The sequence below is a fragment of the Coptis chinensis genome, chromosome 2, assembly GCF_015680905.1.
Source record: "Coptis chinensis isolate HL-2020 chromosome 2, ASM1568090v1, whole genome shotgun sequence".
Lineage (NCBI taxonomy): Eukaryota > Viridiplantae > Streptophyta > Magnoliopsida > Ranunculales > Ranunculaceae > Coptis > Coptis chinensis.
Window position 1 is genome coordinate 39,487,190 of NC_141457.1, and position 6,942 is coordinate 39,494,131.

At 37.5% G+C, this 6,942-nt stretch overlaps 1 non-coding gene across 1 annotated transcript; it reads left to right on the forward strand.

Annotated features, from left to right (window-relative positions):
• Nucleotides 1-273: 273 nt before the first annotated feature.
• Nucleotides 274-377, forward strand: LOC147515999 (small nucleolar RNA R71). The gene has a single exon (XR_015214586.1). It is a non-coding gene; the product is annotated as a small nucleolar RNA R71 (small nucleolar RNA).
• Nucleotides 378-6,942: the final 6,565 nt, after the last annotated feature.

Genomic DNA, 6,942 nt, shown 5'->3' on the forward strand with positions numbered 1-6,942 from the left:
CCTTTTTAGTGAGAGATTCGATTAAACTTTTAAACTCAGGATCAGATTTAACCTCAAACATACTGGCAGCCTTAACTGTGGAAGAAGAATTACTGGACTGGGGGATGTCATTAACCCCCCCAGTTATTTTGACGCTTAGATTGATCTTCTAAAAACCTGTAAGCCTCTGAGGCACCTTTACTAAGAAAACTACCCCTAGTCATTATGTCAAGAACCTCTTTATGGTGATGTAAAAGCCTTTTGAAAATGGCACGAACAAGCGTGTCTTTCGCAAGGTTATGATGTGGACACTCGATGATAAGATCAGTGAAACGATTCCAAGCCTCTGAAAAGGATTCATGAGGATTCTGGCGGAAGAAATGAATCTTCTAAAGCATTTCATCTGTCTTCAGCGGTGGGTAAAACTGTTCCATGAATAATTGAACAAGTTTGGCCCTTGAGTCTACATAATTAGGGGCTTGGGCAGTTAACCAAGATGTCGTCTTATCGGCTAGGGTGAAAGGAAACACCCTCAATTTAATTTGTTCCGAACCTACGATAGGATGATGAAATGTAGTAAAAATTTGTTCTATCATACGCATATGCTGATAAGGCTTCTCATGGTTTAACCCATGAAAAACTGCTAACAAATTAAATATATTCGGGGGGATTCGAAAATCCCCCACTAGGTATGCAATAACGATGCAAGACTTAGGGCTATCATTAAAGGCCTTATAAAAGTCAGAGAGAGGAGTCTCTGATTCATCAGACATTATTGCAAGTGTAGTGTGTGGTATTCTAGATAGGCGTGTACTTTAAAGTTTGCGATAAATAATAGAAGATGGTTTACTAGTACCGGACATTAATCTCATGCAAGGCTAAGGCCAATAAGAAACAGACCACTAACAACAGTCAAACAACCCAGATATGCTAGAATTAAAAACACCTCTGACCGAAGAGGCGAAGACTGGAAGAAGAAGTACTTGAATGCCTCCTTGCTACGCGTTTGAATAGTGTCTTGTATACACAATCTCAGTGTATTCAAGAAGGTGGAAACACTGAATAACTTATATGAAGAAAATTGGAAACTAACCTGTGAAAAATTAGGCTACCTCAGAAATGGGCCCGGGCGAGCTTGGAAACAGGCGTAGAAGGGCACGGGCACGCTCTTGATTGACTCGATGTCTAGTGTTTTTAGGGCGTGCACGCTTGGAAATAGGCTAACAAAGGCGCTGGCGCGCTCTTGCTAGACTTGATGTCCAGTGTTTTGAGGGTGTGTGCGCTTGGAAATAGGCTAAGAAAGGCGCGGGCACGTTCAAGGCAGAATTCCAAAAAAAATAATTCCTAAACCAAACAAACACAATTAGAGCCAAACAAGGGTGGGTGGGTTTAATGGGGTTTTGGTAGGGACAAAAATACTAAAGAAAATGAATTTAAACATAACTAAGATGGCAGCAGCGCCATTTGATAATATGTAAAACAACAGTTTTACCTACTCTTAACTAATTATGCTATGAATAAGTAAAACTAAATGCTTATTTTACGCTATGATCAAAGTTATCTACTCTCAGTTATCGTGAAATATGTAGAGTAGATAATTCATTCCACTACTAGTTTTTTAAACGTAAATTTCAGCTAGTTTAATCGATTATAACAAAACGAATGAAAGTAATTAATTGAAATTATACTAATATGACAATTGAACTAATTTAGATGTTTTAACTTATACTGTGATAATTGAATACTAAAATGTGAATATTGAGAAGGGATTAGTGGAATTTGATTCCACTTGATGTATTCCTAATATGCTAGTGTAGATTATTGTAATCCTAACCAAATAAGATTAAATGTTTGATCCCGAATTACTCATGGCAATCTCTGCCAACTAATAATTAGCATGTGAGGAAGTTCAACCCATTCTCATGGCGAATCAACTAATCTACTAGAGTGAAACTCTTAAAAAGCAATAATCCTAATTAACACATCAAGTCTTCATCAAGCTTTATCAAACCCCTCTAATGGAGGTTTAGCTAGAAGTCATTAGACTATCATTATTATATAAATAAGAAGAAGATATAATGAAAAACAGTAACTTGGATCTTATTAATCTAGTGAAATAATGAAGAACAAACAACTAATTTAAAACTAATGAGAACTATATGAATTAAAACTTAGGTTTAAACTAAAATAATAACTAAGTCTAGGTTCTAACTAAGTATATAGAGAGTTATGCCTTAGTCCTCTTTATATAAGAGAGGGCTAGGTTTACAATTTCGTGTATAGGCTTTGGAGTCATATTTTGGGCCTTTAAATCAAGCCCAAAACCTAATTACTTAAGTCCAAAAAAGGTTTCTCTATTGGAAATTACTACAATACCCTTTTTTCTACTTATGCTCCTCTGATTGGGTCAAGGTCTAGACCATTAGAAAGCTCTTTCCGATCCGGTCGTTTTACAATATAATAAGCCCAATTCCGAGGTCTAAGTCCAAAGATACGGTTTGCGGAAGTTTTGTTGACGTTTATACTCTATTTCTGCCCGCGTTAACTTTGACTTTTCAGCTTTGACCGGGCTTTAAAAAGGCTTTTTCTCCTTGAATCTTGGCCTTTACTCATAGAACTTCTTAGCAACCAACCTTTGCTCCTTTATTTCACAAAAGTGACATATTTCTTCACATATTTGACTCCAATGCCTGAAATACATAAACACAAGTAAATAATACTAACTCATATTTATTATACACATAATTGGTTTAAATGTAATATTATTAAGGGGTTAAAACTACAATTTTAGGCTCTTATCAGTTGTTAAGGATAGCCTCTCGCTGGAGCTCACCAAGGAGGTGGTGAATGGAGTTCTGGGCATTCCTCTGAAGGCTTATGTTCATATGAACCAGTCCCTAGATGGTAAGATCATCGATGTGATGATGGTAGAGACGTTTCTCGAAGGGGTTAAAAACCCCAAGTCTCACTGCGCTTATTAGAGTTTGCTACGAAGGAACCAGCTAGCAGTATCTCAGTGGACAGCCTACAACCTACTAGGCTCGGCCAAGCCTTCGGATATAGGTATGGCGATGCTTCTTCTTTTATGGATTCTCCAAGAGTAGAAAAATAGCTTCTACATCGTCTCCTTTATCTTCGAGCAACTCTGCAAACCAAAGAAGTAAACTGCCCCTCTACCAGTGTTGGTCGCCAAGATCATGCAGCACTGGGGGTTCCAAGCCACCGACGCCCTAGTGGAGGTCAAGGACGCTACCACATGTCCTATCTATGCCCACTGTGGAGAAGTCATGGCTTCCACCTGAAGACCGAGCCGATGAGCAAGCACGCCCGACTAAGAAGGTGGATTACTTCGCTGAAAATGCCACTCGACAGTTCACTCAGCCCATGGACGAAATTCACTTCCTCCATGGAGGCCAGAGGATTCTGCATTCATCTCCCTCACTCAAACTCTAAACAATTTAGGATGAATCTTAACTTTTAAAACAAAACTCTTTTGAAGTATACTTCCACCACTACTAAAACTTCAAACCCATCATGGAACTTATATATGCAATAACCCGTCATGTTTGAATTTTTCAATAGAGTGTGAATGTGGTAGTAGTTGTTCTTCATGAAGCTCAAATGATGCGAAATATGACATACTAAGCTTTTCAACCACTTGAATGATGGGCTCATCATTGCATGCTTTCAAGAACTTAAAGAACTCTTCATCTAGATTGGGTGTATCTACAAAATTAGAGTCAATGTCGGCATCTTTAAGAAAATCATCGATTTCGTTAATCGTTAATTCCACAACAACCAAGCGATATTGGAGTCCACATTCCACCATAGATTTTATTTTCTTTTTTTCTGACACTTCAATCAAAGCGGGGTTCTCATCAATTGGAATGATAGATTCGTGAGTTTGTATGTTAGGCAAAGTCTATTTACTGGGAAGGTTTAGAAAATTATGAAGGATCTCAAAGGCAATTGGCTTAAGTGCGAATTTGAGGTTTATTTGAAATGGTTTAGTGGTGCTACTCAGAACCCTATGAAGCGGTATAGTAGTGCAGTCCTCAAAAATTGGTGGATTTGTGATGAAAAGAGGTTGGCTTTCAAGAGGTGTTAAATTGGGATGGTGATGGTTGGGTGGTGGTTCTTCACATGATCTCAAGGACTTAGAGAATTTTTCATCTAGTTTTGGTGTATCTACAAAATTGTGGTTCATATATGCAATAGTAATAATGTCATAAATTTGTTCCATTGATAAGATAAGTCTTTAACGGCCAAACTAAATTGAGATCCACTTTCCACCATAGATTTTATTTCCTCCTTCTTGGGCACTTTATTTTATTTGACCTCTTTATCATTATCCAAGTGTGTCGAGTTCAACACATGTTCTAGAGCTTCTTCAACCAGAATTTTCTCATGTATAGGTGATGGTTTACTAGGACAAGTGAGAGAAATTATAACTTTAGGCATGTAATCATCATCATAAGATTTGGAATTCACACGATAGTCAGGTGGATAATGATGTGGTTTTAATTGGTCATTAATATCATGTTGGGCTTTAGCAATCGGCTTTGTTTTAGTAACACCTTGTTTCTCCTATTGGTTGGGTTCTGGACTGGTTGGAAGAATATTAGTCTCAGATGTGGCATCTTTTTAACCGGATTAGAGAAAACATAAGGTCGTTGCTATTTGTTGAATTAGTATTGTTTGCTCGGCCATTTCCTGGTAAAGTTGGTCTGTGATAGATGGTGGAGTGGAGTATGAATTTGGTATAGATTGAGATACGTATAGTGATGGACCGTTAATGAAATCGTAATCTGACTGACTAGGTGGAGATATGAATGGTGTTTGACTATTTGTGGTGGAATTCTATGAATTGTTGTCTTGACTAGAAAACTCTTGAATGTATTGGATACTAGGGATGTTTGAAAATTGAAGTTCGTAATTATAATAATTTCCCATTGTAGGCTTGAACTAGGTATATGATGAGCATTGAAATGCCCAATGATAAGGACTACTGATAAGCACCCAAAATTGTAATATAAAACCCCGTAGAGACATAACATCTTGGTTAATTATGTATTTAATAATCACGAATTAATTATATTTTCGTTCCTTTATAGGTTGTCGCGATGAACATAAAATTAAGGATAAAGCCAGTATTTAAGCACAGAATAATGTGTCTATGTGAAGTATTCCGATTTAGCCCATGCAAAGCTCAAATGAAACCCGACTAAAGCCCGAAGACTCAATCAAGACAGTTCTAGGTCAGAACAAGATCAACGTGCCAGAAAACATCAAACTTCTGAAGCCCATATCTTCTGAACCTGGACTACAAATCTAGCAAGTGAACCATCAAAACAATCAGTTCGACAAGCTCTATCTCATGCCAGATTTTGCAGAAATCGACTTTAAGACCCGCCACTAGACATAGCACGTGGGCCCACTATGCAGACCCACAAAATTTGGCGATCAAGCTCACACGTCAAGCTTCCACAAAGTCAAGCACTTTGGCACAAAAGTCTTGATAGGTGGCACAAATTAATTAGGAATCACAAAGTTTTGATTAGTTGGATGGTAAGAGTTGAAATTAAATGTGACAAAAAGCCCTGCTTGAGGAAAAAATCAAAAGGGACCATTAATGGGATAGTTGAGTTCACATGGAGCAAAAGAGAAAAGAAGCAATCTCTTGCTTTAAAAGGGAGTCATCATTGGCAAGACACAACTTTTGACTCCTTAATTAGTTTTAGTTTTCATTTTGCTCTGGAGTTAGCAGGTTCACATTTTCTAGTTCTAAGTTGTAACTCATCCTTTTACTAGTTTTCACAAAGCCTTCTAATAAAATACTTTCTTATAAAATTAGGATTCTCCTTATTATTCTCTTTTAGTTTTATAAGTTTAATTCTTTGTAATTCATAGATTCTAAGGATCATGAGCTAAAACCATCCCTGGTGGAGGGCTAATGACGCTCATGTGAAGATCAAACCCCAGTTAAGGAAACCTGAATCATTGCTTAGGACTTAGGTTGTATTTAGCATCATGTCACAACATGACAGTGATCGTCCAAAATTAGAGCCTGGAGCTCTAGATAAGGTCGTGTGCGCAACCCAAGTGACACTGGTGCTAGTCACGCGCGCGACCATTTGGTGCACTCAGATTTTGAAATTTGAGCGCATGGTGTAGGATAGAACCAGAGATTCAAAAGGTAGTTCAGAGATGAATATCAGTTCAATCTTTCATGCTAACAAGATGGGCTTAGATATAGGTTCGTGTTGTTAGGAATCGACATCTTAACTCATTTTGGGTTTGTCTATGAACCCAAAACAGGTTAGAGACAACATGATTTTGACTTCTTAACTATGGAAATAGTTTAACATGAGTAGATTTAACTATCCACCCTTCTTTCTCTCTATCTCTTTTGTGTTAAGAAAATAAGTGTTTTTGTAAGTTTTAGGAATTTGAATTCCAAACAACATTGTAGTGTAGTTCCAATAACCACAAAAAGAAAATCGTTCTCACGAGTTCCCTAGCGTAGTAATTCTAGTGAAGAAACTCATAATTTATAGACTTTAGGAGTGGAACGAAACCCTTGCTCAAAGTGTAATCCAACGTGCATATGAGTAAGGTATTTAAATGAGTCGCGTTTGAGCATGTATTTGACATAAACTTCGTATACACACGAAAGGCTGAACACAAACTACCATAACAAGAACTAGGTTTTGGGTTTGCATTATAATGTCATGACGGTTGTGATACATATTGATAAGCCATGGATGCACAAACAACAAAAATTCATTTGTGCATTTTGGAGTTTTGAAAATGTTTGTTTGGTCTATAGATTACTATGCCCTATTTGAAATGAACAGTTAGGCATGAAACTAGGTGGGATCACTGCACAACTCAGAAGAGTAAGATAATCACTTCACCAAGTGGTGTGCTACCAAGAAACTCACTCACAGTGAATCTAGGGGA